Source organism: Phalangium opilio, unplaced genomic scaffold (genome assembly GCF_054372755.1).
Source record: "Phalangium opilio isolate 3A_F unplaced genomic scaffold, DU_Popi_V2 ptg000056l_1, whole genome shotgun sequence".
Taxonomy (NCBI): Eukaryota; Metazoa; Arthropoda; class Arachnida; order Opiliones; family Phalangiidae; genus Phalangium; species Phalangium opilio.
Genome location: NW_028324175.1, coordinates 2,015,074 through 2,033,722, shown reverse-complemented (window position 1 = coordinate 2,033,722; position 18,649 = coordinate 2,015,074). Strand labels below are relative to the sequence as shown.

General features: G+C 41.3%; 4 non-coding genes across 4 annotated transcripts; all 4 read right to left on the bottom strand.

Annotated features, from left to right (window-relative positions):
• Window positions 1–4,674: 4,674 nt before the first annotated feature.
• Window positions 4,675–4,747, bottom strand: TRNAD-GUC (transfer RNA aspartic acid (anticodon GUC)). The gene has a single exon. It is a non-coding gene; the product is annotated as a tRNA-Asp (tRNA).
• A 1,530-nt stretch (window positions 4,748–6,277) lies between these two features.
• Window positions 6,278–6,350, bottom strand: TRNAD-GUC (transfer RNA aspartic acid (anticodon GUC)). Its single transcript has one exon. It is a non-coding gene; the product is annotated as a tRNA-Asp (tRNA).
• Window positions 6,351–7,880: 1,530 nt separating this feature from the next.
• On the bottom strand, window positions 7,881–7,953 carry TRNAD-GUC (transfer RNA aspartic acid (anticodon GUC)). Its single transcript has one exon. It is a non-coding gene; the product is annotated as a tRNA-Asp (tRNA).
• A 5,710-nt stretch (window positions 7,954–13,663) lies between these two features.
• TRNAD-GUC (transfer RNA aspartic acid (anticodon GUC)) lies at window positions 13,664–13,736 on the bottom strand. Its single transcript has one exon. It is a non-coding gene; the product is annotated as a tRNA-Asp (tRNA).
• Window positions 13,737–18,649: the final 4,913 nt, after the last annotated feature.

Here is an 18,649-nt window from a genome sequence, read left to right as displayed (position 1 = left end):
GCGATTTTTTCGGTACTTTTTTGAATGAATTTTTTTCTGGAGAAAGTTTTGACCGAATTCAGCTTAATTCCCTATAAAACACTCATTGAAAGTGATTTCATCTCGAATGAACAATAATTAAAAATTTACCTCGAATTTTAATAACATTTTCAAAATCGACGTTTCACGGCCAAAGAAGCATACTTTGAGTATTTCTTCACTATTTTCAAATATGTTCACTGAAAGCATTATTTTTATACTTTTTGCTTTAATTCAAGCAAATGTAACGATATTCAATCAAAAAACTGTTAAAATTAAATTTTTCAATTAGAAATCGTTGTCACGGATTTTGTATCTTGAAGAAGAAAAACATGCGATTTTTTCGGTACTTTTTTGAATGCATTTTTTTCAGGAGAAATTTTTGACCGAATTCAGCTTAATTCCCTAAAAAACACTCATTAAAAGTGATTTCATCTCGATTGAACAATAAATAAAAATGTACCTCGATTTTTAATAACATTTTCAAAATCGACGTTTCACGGCCAAAGAAGCATATTTTGAGTATTTCTTCACTATTTTCAAAAATAACCACTGAAACCATTATTTTTATACTTTTTGCTTTAATTCAAGCAAATGTAACGATATTCATTCAAAAAACTGTTAAAATTCAATTTTCAATAAGAAATCGTATTCACGGATTTTGTGTCTTGAAGAAGAAAAACCTGCGATTTTTTCGGTACTTTTTTGAATGAATTTTTTTCTGGAGAAATTTTTGACCGAATTCAGCTTAATTCCCTATAAAACACTCATTAAAAGTGATTTCATCTCGATTGAACAATAAATAAAAATGTACCTCGATTTTTAATAACATTTTCAAAATCGACGTAACTCGGCCTAAGAAAAACATTTTGAGTATTTGTTCACTGTTTTCAAATATAACCACTGAAACCATTATTTTTGTAATTTTTGCGTTAATTCAAGCAAATGTAACGATATTCATTCAAAAAACTGTTAAAATTCAATTTTTCAATAAGAAATCGTTGTCACGGATTTTGTATCTTGAAGAAGAAAAACATGCGATTTTTTTCGGTACTTTTTTGAATGCATTTTTTTCTGGAGAAATTTTTGACCGAATTCAGCTTAATTCCCTATAAAACACTCATTGAAAGTGATTTCATCTCGATTGACCAATAATTAAAAATTTACCTTGATTTTTAATAACATTTTCAAAATCGACGTTTCACGGCCAAAGAAGCATACTTTGAGTATTTCTTCACTATTTTCAAATATATTCATTGAAACCATTATTTTTATACTTTTTGCTTTAATTCAAGCAATGTAACGATATTCATTCAAAAAACTGTTAAAATTCAATTTTCAATAAGAAATCGTATTCACGGATTTTGTGTCTTGAAGAAGAAAAACCTGCGATTTTTTCGGTACTTTTTTGAATGAATTTTTTTCTGGAGAAATTTTTGACCGAATTCAGCTTAATTCCCTATAAAACACTCATTGAAAGTGATTTCATCTCGAATGAACAATAATTAAAAATTTACCTCGAATTTTAATAACATTTTCAAAATCGACGTTTCACGGCCAAAGAAGCATACTTTGAGTATTTCTTCACTATTTTCAAATATGTTCACTGAAAGCATTATTTTTATACTTTTTGCTTTAATTCAAGCAAATGTAACGATATTCAATCAAAAAACTGTTAAAATTAAATTTTTCAATTAGAAATCGTTGTCACGGATTTTGTATCTTGAAGAAGAAAAACATGCGATTTTTTCGGTACTTTTTTGAATGCATTTTTTTCAGGAGAAATTTTTGACCGAATTCAGCTTAATTCCCTATAAAACACTCATTAAAAGTGATTTCATCTCGATTGAACAATAAATAAAAATGTACCTCGATTTTTAATAACATTTTCAAAATCGACGTTTCACGGCCAAAGAAGCATATTTTGAGTATTTCTTCACTATTTTCAAAAATAACCACTGAAACCATTATTTTTATACTTTTTGCTTTAATTCAAGCAAATGTAACGATATTCATTCAAAAAACTGTTAAAATTCAATTTTCAATAAGAAATCGTATTCACGGATTTTGTGTCTTGAAGAAGAAAAACCTGCGATTTTTTCGGTACTTTTTTGAATGAATTTTTTTTCTGGAGAAATTTTTGACCGAATTCAGCTTAATTCCCTATAAAACACTCATTAAAAGTGATTTCATCTCGATTGAACAATAAATAAAAATGTACCTCGATTTTTAATAACATTTTCAAAATCGACGTAACTCGGCCTAAGAAAAACATTTTGAGTATTTGTTCACTGTTTTCAAATATAACCACTGAAACCATTATTTTTGTAATTTTTGCGTTAATTCAAGCAAATGTAACGATATTCATTCAACAAACTGTTAAAATTCAATTTTCAATAAGAAATCGTTGTCACGGATTTTGTATCTTGAAGAAAAAAACATGCGATTTTTTCGGTACACTTTTGAATGCATTTTTTTCTGGAGAAATGTTTGACCGAATTCAGCTTAATTCCCTATAAAACACTCATTGAAAGTGAATTCATCTCGATTGAACAATAATTAAAAATTTACCTCGATTTTTAATAACATTTTCAAAATCGACGTTTCACGGCCAAAGAAGCTTACTTTGAGTATTTGTTCACTATTTTCAAATATGTTCACTGAAACCATTATTTTTATACTTTTTGCTTTAATTCAAGCAAATGTAACGATATTCAATCAAAAAACTGTTAAAATTAAATTTTTCAATAAGAAATCGTTGTCACGGATTATGTATCTTGAAGAAGAAAAACATGCGATTTTTTCGGTACTTTTTTGAATGCATTTTTTTCAGGAGAAATATTTGACCGAATTCAGCTTAATTTCCTATAAAACACTCATTAAAAGTGATTTCATCTCGATTGAACAATAAATAAAAATGTACCTCGATTTTTAAAAACATTTTCAAAATCGACGTTTCACGGCCAAAGAAGCATACTTTGAGTATTTCTTCACTATTTTCAAATATGTTCACTGAAAGCATTATTTTTATACTTTTTGCTTTAATTCAAGCAAATGTAACGATATTCATTCAAAAAACTGTTAAAATTCAATTTTTCAATAAGAAATCGTTGTCACGGATTTTGTATCTTGAAGAAGAAAAACATGCGATTTTTCCGGTAAACTTTTGAATGCATTTTTTTCTGGAGAAATTTTTGACCGAATTCAGCTTAATTCCCTATAAAACACTCATTGAAAGTGATTTCATCTCGATTTAACAATAATTAAAAATTTACCCCGATTTTTAATAACATTTTCAAAATCGACGTTTCACGGCCAAAGAAGCATACTTTGAGTATTTCTTCACTATTTTCAAATATGTTCACTGAAACCATTATTTTTATACTTTTTGCTTTAATTCAAGCAAATGTAACGATATTCAATCAAAAAACTGTTGAAATTAAATTTTTCAATAAGAAATCGTTGTCACGGATTTTGTATCTTGAAGAAGAAAAACATGCGATTTTTTCGGTACTTTTTTGAATGCATTTTTTTCTGGAGAAATTTTTGACCGAATTCAGCTTAATTCCCTATAAAACACTCAATAAAAGTGATTGTGTAAAAACCTTGACCTTTTACGTCACATCTGAGACCTCACAACACCGCTCCCGGATGGGCTAGAACCACCAACCTATTGGTTAACAGCCGAACGCGCTAACCATTGCGCCACGGAAGCCCAAAAGTTAAATGTTCGTCTGGTGTTGTGGAAAAACTCTGACATTTTACGTTACATCTGAGACGTCACAACACCGCTCCCGGGAGGGCTCGAACCACCAACCTTTCGGTTAACAGCTGAACGCGCTGACCATTGCGCCACTGAAGCCCAAAAATTAAATTTTCGTCAGGTATTGAGGTAAAACCTTGACTTTTTACTTCTCATCTGAGACCTCACAACACCGCTCCCGGGTGGGCTCGAACCACCAACCTATTGGTTAACAGCCGAACGCGCTAACCATTGAGCCACGGAAGATCAGAAATTAAATGGTTGTCACGTATCGTGGAAAAGTTTTGACTTTTAACGCTACATCTGAGACCCCACAACACCTCTTCCGGGTGGGCTCAAACCACCAACCTTTCGATTAAGAGCTGGACGCGCTAATTACTGCGCCACGGAAGCCCAAAAATTAAATGTTCGTCAGGTATTGTGGAAAAACTCTGACATTTTACGTTACATCTGAGACCCCACAACACCTCTTCCGGTGGGCTCGAACCACCAACCTTTCGATTAAGTGCTCGACGCGCTAATTATTGCGCCACGGAAGGCCAAAAATTAAATGTTCGTCAGGTATTGTGGAAAAACTCTGACATTTTACGTCACAACACCGCTCCCGGATGGGCTCGAACCACCAACCTTTCGGTTAACAGCCGAACGCGCTAGCCATTGCGCCACGGACGCCCAAAAATTAAATGGTTGTCAGGTATTGTTGAAAAGTTACGACTTTTCACGCTACATCTGAGACCCCACAAATCCTCTCTCGTTTGGGCTCGAACCACCAACCTTTCGGTTAACAGCTGAACGCACTAACCATTGCGCCACGGAAGCCCAAAAATTAAATGGTCGTCAGGTATTGAGGTAAAACTATGACTTTTTACTTCACATCCGAAACCTCACAACACCGCTCCCGGATGGGATCGAACCACCAACCTTTCGATTGACAGCCGAACGCGCTAACCATTGAGCCACGGAAGCTCAGAAATTAAATGGTTGTCACGTATTGTGGAAAAGTTTTGACTTTATACGCTACATCTGAGACCCCACAACACCTCTTCCGGGTGGGCTCGAACCACCAACCTTTCGATTAACAGCTGAACGCGCTAACCATTGCGCCACGGAAGCCCAAAAATTAAATGTTCGTCAGGTATTGTGGAAAAACTCTGACATTTTACGTTACATCTGAGACATCACAACACCGCTCCCGGATGGGCTAGAACCTCCAACCTATAGGTTAACAGCCGAACGCGCTAACCATTGAGCCACGGAAGCTCAGAAATTAAATGGTTGTCAGGTATTGATGAAAAGTTACGACTTTTCAAGCTACATCTGAGACCCCACAAAACCTCTCTCGTTTGGGCTCGAACCACCAACCTTTTGGTTAACAGCTGAACGCGCTGACCATTGCGCCACTGAAGCCCAAAAATTAAATGTTCGTCAGGTATTGTGGAAAAACTCCGACATTTTACGTTACATCTGAGACGTCACAACACTTCTCCCGGATGGGCTCGAACCACCAACCTATTGGTTAATAGCCGAACGCGCTAACCATTGCGCCACTGAAGCCCAAAAATTAAATTTTCGTCAGGTATTGAGGTAAAACTTTGACTTTTTACTTCACATCTGAGGCCTCACAACACCGCTCCCGGATGGGCTCGAACCACCAACCTTTCGGTTAACAGCCGAACGCGCTAACCATTGCGCCACGGAAGCCCAAAAGTTAAATGTTCGTCTGGTGTTGTGGAAAAACTCTGACATTTTACGTTACATCTGAGACGTCACAACACCGCTCCCGGGAGGGCTCGAACCACCAACCTTTCGGTTAACAGCTGAACGCGCTGACCATTGCGCCACTGAAGCCCAAAAATTAAATTTTCGTCAGGTATTGAGGTAAAACCTTGACTTTTTACTTCTCATCTGAGACCTCACAACACCGCTCCCGGGTGGGCTCGAACCACCAACCTATTGGTTAACAGCCGAACGCGCTAACCATTGAGCCACGGAAGATCAGAAATTAAATGGTTGTCACGTATCGTGGAAAAGTTTTGACTTTTAACGCTACATCTGAGACCCCACAACACCTCTTCCGGGTGGGCTCAAACCACCAACCTTTCGATTAAGAGCTGGACGCGCTAATTACTGCGCCACGGAAGGCCAAAAATTAAATGTTCGTCAGGTATTGTGGAAAAACTCTGACATTTTACGTCACAACACCGCTCCCGGATGGGCTCGAACCACCAACCTTTCGGTTAACAGCCGAACGCGCTAGCCATTGCGCCACGGACGCCCAAAAATTAAATGGTTGTCAGGTATTGTTGAAAAGTTACGACTTTTCACGCTACATCTGAGACCCCACAAATCCTCTCTCGTTTGGGCTCGAACCACCAACCTTTCGGTTAACAGCTGAACGCACTAACCATTGCGCCACGGAAGCCCAAAAATTAAATGGTCGTCAGGTATTGAGGTAAAACTATGACTTTTTACTTCACATCCGAAACCTCACAACACCGCTCCCGGATGGGATCGAACCACCAACCTTTCGATTGACAGCCGAACGCGCTAACCATTGAGCCACGGAAGCTCAGAAATTAAATGGTTGTCACGTATTGTGGAAAAGTTTTGACTTTATACGCTACATCTGAGACCCCACAACACCTCTTCCGGGTGGGCTCGAACCACCAACCTTTCGATTAACAGCTGAACGCGCTAACCATTGCGCCACGGAAGCCCAAAAATTAAATGTTCGTCAGGTATTGTGGAAAAACTCTGACATTTTACGTTACATCTGAGACATCACAACACCGCTCCCGGATGGGCTAGAACCTCCAACCTATAGGTTAACAGCCGAACGCGCTAACCATTGAGCCACGGAAGCTCAGAAATTAAATGGTTGTCAGGTATTGATGAAAAGTTACGACTTTTCAAGCTACATCTGAGACCCCACAAAACCTCTCTCGTTTGGGCTCGAACCACCAACCTTTCGGTTAACAGCTGAACGCGCTGACCATTGCGCCACTGAAGCCCAAAAATTAAATGTTCGTCAGGTATTGTGGAAAAACTCCGACATTTTACGTTACATCTGAGACGTCACAACACTTCTCCCGGATGGGCTCGAACCACCAACCTATTGGTTAATAGCCGAACGCGCTAACCATTGCGCCACTGAAGCCCAAAAATTAAATTTTCGTCAGGTATTGAGGTAAAACTTTGACTTTTTACTTCACATCTGAGGCCTCACAACACCGCTCCCGGATGGGCTCGAACCACCAACCTTTCGGTTAACAGCCGAACGCGCTAACCATTGCGCCACGGAAGCCCAAAAGTTAAATGTTCGTCTGGTGTTGTGGAAAAACTCTGACATTTTACGTTACATCTGAGACGTCACAACACCGCTCCCGGGAGGGCTCGAACCACCAACCTTTCGGTTAACAGCTGAACGCGCTGACCATTGCGCCACTGAAGCCCAAAAATTAAATTTTCGTCAGGTATTGAGGTAAAACCTTGACTTTTTACTTCTCATCTGAGACCTCACAACACCGCTCCCGGGTGGGCTCGAACCACCAACCTATTGGTTAACAGCCGAACGCGCTAACCATTGAGCCACGGAAGATCAGAAATTAAATGGTTGTCACGTATCGTGGAAAAGTTTTGACTTTTAACGCTACATCTGAGACCCCACAACACCTCTTCCGGTTGGGCTCAAACCACCAACCTTTCGATTAAGAGCTGGACGCGCTAATTACTGCGCCACGGAAGGCCAAAAATTAAATGTTCGTCAGGTATTGTGGAAAAACTCTGACATTTTACGTCACAACACCGCTCCCGGATGGGCTCGAACCACCAACCTTTCGGTTAACAGCCGAACGCGCTAGCCATTGCGCCACGGACGCCCAAAAATTAAATGGTTGTCAGGTATTGTTGAAAAGTTACGACTTTTCACGCTACATCTGAGACCCCACAAATCCTCTCTCGTTTGGGCTCGAACCACCAACCTTTCGGTTAACAGCTGAACGCACTAACCATTGCGCCACGGAAGCCCAAAAATTAAATGGTCGTCAGGTATTGAGGTAAAACTATGACTTTTTACTTCACATCCGAAACCTCACAACACCGCTCCCGGATGGGATCGAACCACCAACCTTTCGATTGACAGCCGAACGCGCTAACCATTGAGCCACAGAAGCTCAGAAATTAAATGGTTGTCACGTATTGTGGAAAAGTTTTGACTTTATACGCTACATCTGAGACCCCACAACACCTCTTCCGGGTGGGCTCGAACCACCAACCTTTCGATTAAGTGCTCGACGCGCTAATTATTGCGCCACGGAAGGCCAAAAATTAAATGTTCGTCAGGTATTGTGGAAAAACTCTGACATTTTACGTAACATCTGAGACGTCACAACACCGCTCCCGGATGGGCTCGAACCACCAACCTTTCGGTTAACAGCCGAACGCGCTAGCCATTGCGCCACGGACGCCCAAAAATTAAATGGTTGTCAGGTTTTGTTGAAAAGTTACGACTTTTCACGCTACATCTGAGACCCCACAAAACCTCTCTTTTGGGCTCGAACCACAAACCTTTCGGTTAACAGCTGAACGCGCTAACCATTGCGCCACGGAAGCCCAAAAATTAAATGGTCGTCAGGTATTGTGGAAAAACTTTGGCCATTTACGTTACATTTGAGATCCAAAAACACCGCTCCCGGGTGGGCTCGAACCACCAAGCTATTGGTTAACAGCCGAACGCGCTAACCATTGAGCCACGAAAGATCAGAAAATAAATGGTTATCACGTATTATGGAAAAAGTTTGACTTTTCACGCTACATCTGAGACCTCACAACACCTCTCCCGGGTGGGCTCGAACCACCAACCTTTCGATTAACAGCTGAACGCGCTAACCATTGCGCCACGGAAGCCCAAAAAATAAATGCTCGTCAGGTATTGAGGTAAAACTTTGACTTTTTACTGCACATCCGAGACCTCACAACACCGCTCCCGGATGGGCTCGAACCACCAACCTTTCGATTAACAGCCGAACGCGCTAACCATTGAGCCACGGAAGCTCAGAAATTAAATGGTTGTCACGTATTGTGGAAAAGTTTTGGCTTTTTACGCTACATCTGAGACCCCACATCACCTCTTCCGGGTGGGCTCGAACCACCAACCTTTCGATTAACAGCTGAACGCGCTAACCATTGCGCCACGGAAGCCCAAAAAAAAATGTTCGTCAGGTATTGTGGAAAAACTCTGACATTTTACGTTACATCTGAGACATCACAACACCGCTCCCGGATGGGCTAGAATTCAATTTCTACGGAATTTCAATTTGGTTTCCGTAGTGGGAATGGTACAATGGAAGCATTAGGGGGAGCATACAAGTATATACTAGAGGCACTTGATCAAAGTGAAATCTGTGTGGGCGTTTTTCTGGATCTACGAAAAGCTTTCGATAGTGTAGATCACGAACATCTACTAAACAAACTATACAAACAAGGGATCAGAGGAACTGCAAGTGCGTGGCTAAAAAGCTACCTAGAAAATAGACAATGCTACACTAGAGTGGGAAGGGATTTATCTGCGCCAAGTCAATTAATATCGGGAGTCCCGCAGGGCTCTATAATATCACCACTCTTATTTAATCTATTCATAAATGACCTCATTAAACAGGCACCGTCTGGTAACATGTTCATGTACGCAGATGACGCGCTCCTTTTATATAAATCCGCAAACCCAATAAATGCAATAGATCAATCAAACCACTACCTAGATAAGATATTTAAGTGGATCACAGATAATGGGCTTCTCCTTAATATAAAAAAGACGGAAGGCATTATGTAATGAAAAGTAAAAAATAAACATTTTTGAATTTGAATTTGAATTCCATAATAGGGGTAGAGATGTCAGTAGGGTACTAAATGGTATCGAACTTAATAAGGAAAAAATTAAAATAGTAGATAAATACAAATATCTAGGCCTATACTTTGATAAACACCTAACCTGGGACAGTCATGTCAATATAACCAGCTCAAAATTAGCCCGAGTGAATGGATTGCTTTACCATTGTAGAAAAATGGTACCCAGAAATATCCTAATTGAAATATACCACGCATTATTTAATTCGGTGTTCTCTTATGGAATACAATTCTGGGGCAACACAACAAAAGCTAATAAAAATAGGATACATATCCTACAAAAAAGGGCAATTAGATCAATTTATAATTTGTCATTTAGAGACCATACCCAAGAGTATTTTACTAGGGCAAAAATTTTAAACATACAAGAGAGTATACAGTATAATAGCTTATGTTTCATATACACAAACCTTAGGCGGGAAAATAGCCTACTAAAACAGAAGCAGAAAAATAGACATACTAGATCACTAGAGCTATTAGATTTACCTAAATGTAACACCTCAAAAAAATTCACGTCTATCTTTTATACGGGAATAAAATTATATAACACAATATCACCTGAAATTCAAGCAAAACCGACTTTAACTAGATTTAAAAAGACTATAAAATCACTAATATTAGAAAAAAATAATAAAACCTTTACTTTTTTATTTAATTTGTTTTTATAAAGCCACCTTTGGCATAACCAATTGTTAAATATTTTATAATATACCATGCAACTGTTCAATTTTAAGTGGATATAACGTATATTCATTAAATCTTTTTTCATGAATCTTTAACACGAATTATTATAAGACACCATTGTTAAATCTATTTTTTATTTGATTAAATTAAATTGTTAAATTAAATTAAGCAGATAGGCACGGGGCTTACAAGTCACAATGTGACTTAGCCCCGTAGCAAACTGTAATGTAATGAAAAGTAAAAAATAAACATTTTTGAATTTGAATTTGAATTTGAACCACCAACCTATTGGTTAACAGCCGAACGCGCTAACCATTGAGCCACGGAAGCTCAGAAATTAAATGGTTGTCAGGTATTGATGAAAAGTTACGACTTTTCAAGCTACATCTGAGACCACACAAAACCTCTCTCGTTTGGGCTCGAACCACCAACCTTTCGGTTAACAGCTGAACGCGCTGACCATTGCGCCACTGAAGCCCAAAAATTAAATGTTCGTCAGGTATTGTGGAAAAACTCCGACATTTTACGTTACATCTGAGACGTCACAACACTTCTCCCGGATGGGCTCGAACCACCAACCTATTGGTTAATAGCCGAACGCGCTAACCATTGCGCCACTGAAGCCCAAAAATTAAATTTTCGTCAGGTATTGAGGTAAAACTTTGACTTTTTACTTCACATCCGAGACCTCACAACACCGCTCTCGGATGGGCTCGAACCACCAACCTTTCGATTAACAGCTGAACGCGCTAACCATTGCGCCACGGAAGCCCAAAAAAAAAATGTTCGTCAGGTATTGTGGAAAAACTCTGACATTTTACGTTACATCTGAGACATCACAACACCGCTCCCGGATGGGCTAGAATTCAATTTCTACGGAATTTCAATTTGGTTTCCGTAGTGGGAATGGTACAATGGAAGCATTAGGGGGAGCATACAAGTATATACTAGAGGCACTTGATCAAAGTGAAATCTGTGTGGGCGTTTTTCTGGATCTACGAAAAGCTTTCGATAGTGTAGATCACGAACATCTACTAAACAAACTATACAAACAAGGGATCAGAGGAACTGCAAGTGCGTGGCTAAAAAGCTACCTAGAAAATAGACAATGCTACACTAGAGTGGGAAGGGATTTATCTGCGCCAAGTCAATTAATATCGGGAGTCCCGCAGGGCTCTATAATATCACCACTCTTATTTAATCTATTCATAAATGACCTCATTAAACAGGCACCGTCTGGTAACATGTTCATGTACGCAGATGACGCGCTCCTTTTATATAAATCCGCAAACCCAATAAATGCAATAGATCAATCAAACCACTACCTAGATAAGATATTTAAGTGGATCACAGATAATGGGCTTCTCCTTAATATAAAAAAGACGGAAGGCATTATGTAATGAAAAGTAAAAAATAAACATTTTTGAATTTGAATTTGAATTCCATAATAGGGGTAGAGATGTCAGTAGGGTACTAAATGGTATCGAACTTAATAAGGAAAAAATTAAAATAGTAGATAAATACAAATATCTAGGCCTATACTTTGATAAACACCTAACCTGGGACAGTCATGTCAATATAACCAGCTCAAAATTAGCCCGAGTGAATGGATTGCTTTACCATTGTAGAAAAATGGTACCCAGAAATATCCTAATTGAAATATACCACGCATTATTTAATTCGGTGTTCTCTTATGGAATACAATTCTGGGGCAACACAACAAAAGCTAATAAAAATAGGATACATATCCTACAAAAAAGGGCAATTAGATCAATTTATAATTTGTCATTTAGAGACCATACCCAAGAGTATTTTACTAGGGCAAAAATTTTAAACATACAAGAGAGTATACAGTATAATAGCTTATGTTTCATATACACAAACATTAGGCGGGAAAATAGCCTACTAAAACAGAAGCAGAAAAATAGACATACTAGATCACTAGAGCTATTAGATTTACCTAAATGTAACACCTCAAAAAAATTCACGTCTATCTTTTATACGGGAATAAAATTATATAACACAATATCACCTGAAATTCAAGCAAAACCGACTTTAACTAGATTTAAAAAGACTATAAAATCACTAATATTAGAAAAAAATAATAAAACCTTTACTTTTTTATTTAATTTGTTTTTATAAAGCCACCTTTGGCATAACCAATTGTTAAATATTTTATAATATACCATGCCACTGTTCAATTTTAAGTGGATATAACGTATATTCATTAAATCTTTTTTCATGAATCTTTAAAACGAATTATTATAAGACACCATTGTTAAATCTATTTTTTATTTGATTAAATTAAATTGTTAAATTAAATTAAGCAGATAGGCACGGGGCTTACAAGTCACAATGTGACTTAGCCCCGTAGCAAACTGTAATGTAATGAAAAGTAAAAAATAAACATTTTTGAATTTGAATTTGAATTTGAACCACCAACCTATTGGTTAACAGCCGAACGCGCTAACCATTGAGCCACGGAAGCTCAGAAATTAAATGGTTGTCAGGTATTGATGAAAAGTTACGACTTTTCAAGCTACATCTGAGACCACACAAAACCTCTCTCGTTTGGGCTCGAACCACCAACCTTTCGGTTAACAGCTGAACGCGCTGACCATTGCGCCACTGAAGCCCAAAAATTAAATGTTCGTCAGGTATTGTGGAAAAACTCCGACATTTTACGTTACATCTGAGACGTCACAACACTTCTCCCGGATGGGCTCGAACCACCAACCTATTGGTTAATAGCCGAACGCGCTAACCATTGCGCCACTGAAGCCCAAAAATTAAATTTTCGTCAGGTATTGAGGTAAAACTTTGACTTTTTACTTCACATCCGAGACCTCACAACACCGCTCTCGGATGGGCTCGAACCACCAACCTTTCGATTAACAGCCGAACGCGCTAACCATTGAGCCTCGGAAGCTCAGAAATTAAATGGTTGTCACGTATTGTGGAAAAGTTTTGACTTTTTACGCTACATCTGAGACCCCACATCTCCTCTTCCGGGTGGGCTCGAACCACCAACCTTTCGATTAACAGCTGAACGCGCTAACCATTGCGCCACGGAAGCCCAAAAATTAAATGTTCGTCAGGTATTGTGGAAAAACTCTGACATTTTACGTTACATCTGAGACGTCACAACACCGCTCCCGGGAGGGCTCGAACCACCAACCTTTCGGTTAACAGCTGAACGCGCTGACCATTGCGCCACTGAAGCCCAAAAATTAAATTTTCGTCAGGTATTGAGGTAAAACTTTGACTTTTTACTTCACATCCGAGACCTCACAACACCGCTCCCGGATGGGCTCGAACCACCAACCTTTCGATTGACAGCCGAACGCGCTAACCATTGAGCCACGGAAGCTCAGAAATTAAATGGTTGTCACGTATTGTGGAAACGTTTTGACATTTTACGTTACATCTGAGACCCCACAACACCTCTTCCGGGCGGGCTCGAACCACCAACCCTTCGATTAACAGCTGATTGCGCTAACCATTGCGCCACGGAAGCCCAAAAGTTAAATGTTCGTCAGGTGTTGTGGAAAAACTCTGACATTTTACGTTACATCTGAGACGTCACAACACCGCTCCCAGGAGGGCTCGAACCACCAACCTTTCGGTTAACAGCCGAACGCGCTAACCATTCGCCACGGACGCCCAAAAATTAAATGGTCGTCAGGTATTGTGGAAAAACTTTGGCTATTTACGTTACATTTGAGATCCAAAAACACCGCTCCCGGGTGGGCTCGAACCACCTACCTATTGGTTAACAGCCGAACCAACCTATTGGTTAACAGCCGAACGCGCTAACCATTGAGCCACGGAAGCTCAGAAATTAAATGGTTGTCAGGTATTGTGGAAAACCTTGACTTTTTACGTCACATCTGAGACCTCACAACACCGCTCCTGGATGGGCTCGAACCACCAACCTATTGGTTAACAGCCGAACGCGCTAACCATTGCGCCACGGAAGCCCAAAAGTTAAATGCTCGTCAGGTATTATGTAAAAACCTTGACTTTTTACGTCACATCTGAGACCTCACAACACCGCTCCCGGATGGGGTCGAACGACCAACCTATTGGTTAACAGCCGAACGCGCTAACCATTGCGCCACGGAAGCCCAAAAATTAAATGGTCGTCATTTATTGTGCAAAAACTTTGGCTTTCTACGTTACATTTCAGATCCCACAACACCGCTCTCGGGTGGGCTCGAACCACCAACCTATTGGTTAACAGCCGAACGCGCTAACCATTGCGCCACGGAAGCCCAAAAGTTAAATGCTCGTCAGGTATTGTGTAAAAACCTTGACTTTTTACGTCACATCTGAGACCTCACAACACCGCTCCCGGATGGGGTCGAACCACCAACCTATTGGTTAACAGCCGAACGTGCTAACCATTGCGCCACGGAAGCCCAAAAATTAAATGGTCGTCAGGTATTGTGGAAAAACTTTGGCTTTCTACGTTACATTTGAGACCCCACAACACCTTTCCCGGGTGGGCTCGAACCACCAACCTTTCGATTAACAGCTGAACGCGCTAACCATTGCGCCACGGGAGCCCAAAAATTAAATGCTCGTCAGGTATTGTGTAAAAACCTTGACTTTTTACGTCACATCTGAGACCTCACAACACCGCTCCCGGATGGGGTCGAACCACCAACCTATTGGTTAACAGCCGAACGCGCTAACCATTGCGCCACGGAAGCCCAAAAATTAAATGGTCGTCATTTATTGTGCAAAAACTTTGGCTTTCTACGTTACATTTCAGATCCCACAACACCGCTCCCGGGTGGGCTCGAACCACCAACCTATTGGTTAACAGCCGAACGCGCTAACCCTTGAGCCACGGAAGCTCCGAAATTAAATGGTTGTCAGGTATTGTGGAAAACCTTGACTTTTTACGTCACATCTGAGACCTCACAACACGGCTCCCGGATGGGCTCGAACCACCAACCTATTGGTTAACAGCCGAACGTGCTAACCATTGCGCCACGGAAGCCCAAAAATTAAGTGGTCGTCAGGTATTGTGGAAAAACTTTGGCTTTCTACGTTACATTTGAGACCCCACAACACCTTTCCCGGGTGGGCTCGAACCACCAACCTTTCGATTAACAGCTGAACGCGCTAACCATTGCGCCACGGGAGCCCAAAAATTAAATGCTCGTCAGGTATTGTGTAAAAACCTTGACTTTTTACGTCACATCTGAGACCTCACAACACCGCTCCCGGATGGGCTCGAACCACCAACCTATTGGTTAACAGCCGAACGCGCTAAACATAGCGCCACGGAAGCCCAAAAGTTAAATGCTCGTCAGGTATTGTGTAAAAACCTTGACTTTTTACGTCACATCTGAGACCTCACAACACCGCTCCCGGATGGGCTCGAACCACCAACCTATTGGTTAACAGCCGAACGCGCTAACCATTGCGCCACGGAAGCCCAAAAGTTAAATAGTCGTCATTTATTGTGCAAAAACTTTGGCTTTCTACGTTACATTTCAGATCCCACAACACCGCTCCCGGGTGGGCTCGAACCACCAACCTATTGGTTAACAGCCGAACGCGCTAACCCTTGAGCCACGGAAGCTCCGAAATTAAATGGTTGTCAGGTATTGTGGAAAACCTTGACTTTTTACGTCACATCTGAGACCTCACAACACGGCTCCCGGATGGGCTCGAACCACCAACCTATTGGTTAACAGCCGAACGTGCTAACCATTGCGCCACGGAAGCCCAAAAATTAAATGGTCGTCAGGTATTGTGGAAAAACTTTGGCTTTCTACGTTACATTTGAGACCCCACAACACCTTTCCCGGGTGGGCTCGAACCACCAACCTTTCGATTAACAGCTGAACGCGCTAACCATTGCGCCACGGGAGCCCAAAAATTAAATGCTCGTCAGGTATTGTGTAAAAACCTTGACTTTTTACGTCACATCTGAGACCTCACAACACCGCTCCCGGATGGGCTCGAACCACCAACCTATTGGTTAACAGCCGAACGCGCTAAACATAGCGCCACGGAAGCCCAAAAGTTAAATGCTCGTCAGGTATTGTGTAAAAACCTTGACTTTTTACGTCACATCTGAGACCTCACAACACCGCTCCCGGATGGGCTCGAACCACCAACCTATTGGTTAACAGCCAAACGCGCTAACCATTGCGCCACGGAAGCCCAAAAGTTAAATGGTCGTCATTTATTGTGCAAAAACTTTGGCTTTCTACGTTACATTTCAGATCCCACAACACCGCTCCCGGGTGGGCTCGAACCACCAACCTATTGGTTAACAGCCGAACGCGCTAACCCTTGAGCCACGGAAGCTCCGAAATTAAATGGTTGTCAGGTATTGTGGAAAACCTTGACTTTTTACGTCACATCTGAGACCTCACAACACGGCTCCCGGATGGGCTCGAACCACCAACCTATTGGTTAACAGCCGAACGTGCTAACCATTGCGCCACGGAAGCCCAAAAATTAAGTGGTCGTCAGGTATTGTGGAAAAACTTTGGCTTTCTACGTTACATTTGAGACCCCACAACACCTTTCCCGGGTGGGCTCGAACCACCAACCTTTCGATTAACAGCTGAACGCGCTAACCATTGCGCCACGGGAGCCCAAAAATTAAATGCTCGTCAGGTATTGTGTAAAAACCTTGACTTTTTACGTCACATCTGAGACCTCACAACACCGCTCCCGGATGGGCTCGAACCACAACCTATTGGTTAACAGCCGAACGCGCTAAACATAGCGCCACGGAAGCCCAAAAGTTAAATGCTCGTCAGGTATTGTGTAAAAACCTTGACTTTTTACGTCACATCTGAGACCTCACAACACCGCTCCCGGATGGGCTCGAACCACCAACCTATTGGTTAACAGCCGAACGCGCTAACCATTGCGCCACGGAAGCCCAAAAGTTAAATGGTCGTCATTTATTGTGCAAAAACTTTGGCTTTCTACGTTACATTTCAGATCCCACAACACCGCTCCCGGGTGGGCTCGAACCACCAACCTATTGGTTAACAGCCGAACGCGCTAACCCTTGAGCCACGGAAGCTCCGAAATTAAATGGTTGTCAGGTATTGTGGAAAACCTTGACTTTTTACGTCACATCTGAGACCTCACAACACGGCTCCCGGATGGGCTCGAACCACCAACCTATTGGTTAACAGCCGAACGTGCTAACCATTGCGCCACGGAAGCCCAAAAATTAAGTGGTCGTCAGGTATTGTGGAAAAACTTTGGCTTTCTACGTTACATTTGAGACCCCACAACACCTTTCCCGGGTGGGCTCGAACCACCAACCTTTCGATTAACAGCTGAACGCGCTAACCATTGCGCCACGGGAGCCCAAAAATTAAATGCTCGTCAGGTATTGTGTAAAAACCTTGACTTTTTACGTCACATCTGAGACCTCACAACACCGCTCCCGGATGGGCTCGAACCACAACCTATTGGTTAACAGCCGAACGCGCTAAACATAGCGCCACGGAAGCCCAAAAATTAAATGCTCGTCAGGTATTGTGTAAAAACCTTGACTTTTTACGTCACATCTGAGACCTCACAACACCGCTCCCGGATGGGCTCGAACCACCAACCTATTGGTTAACAGCCGAACGCGCTAACCATTGCGCCACGGAAGCCCAAAAGTTAAATGCTCGTCAGGTATTATGTAAAAACCTTGACTTTTTACGTCACATCTGAGACCTCACAACACCGCTCCCGGATGGGGTCGAACCACCAACCTATTGGTTAACAGCCGAACGCGCTAACCATTGCGCCACGGAAGCCCAAAAATTAAATGGTCGTCATTTATTGTGCAAAAACTTTGGCTTTCTACGTTACATTTCAGATCCCACAACACCGCTCCCGGGTGGGCTCGAACCACCAACCTATTGGTTAACAGCCGAACGCGCTAACCCTTGAGCCACGGAAGCTCCGAAATTAAATGGTTGTCAGGTATTGTGGAAAACCTTGACTTTTTACGTCACATCTGAGACCTCACAACACGGCTCCCGGATGGGCTCGAACCACCAACCTATTGGTTAACAGCCGAACGTGCTAACCATTGCGCCACGGAAGCCCAAAAATTAAATGGTCGTCAGGTATTGTGGAAAAACTTTGGCTTTCTACGTTACATTTGAGACCCCACAACACCTTTCCCGGGTGGGCTCGAACCACCAACCTTTCGATTAACAGCTGAACGCGCTAACCATTGCGCCACGGGAGCCCAAAAATTAAATGCTCGTCAGGTATTGTGTAAAAACCTTGACTTTT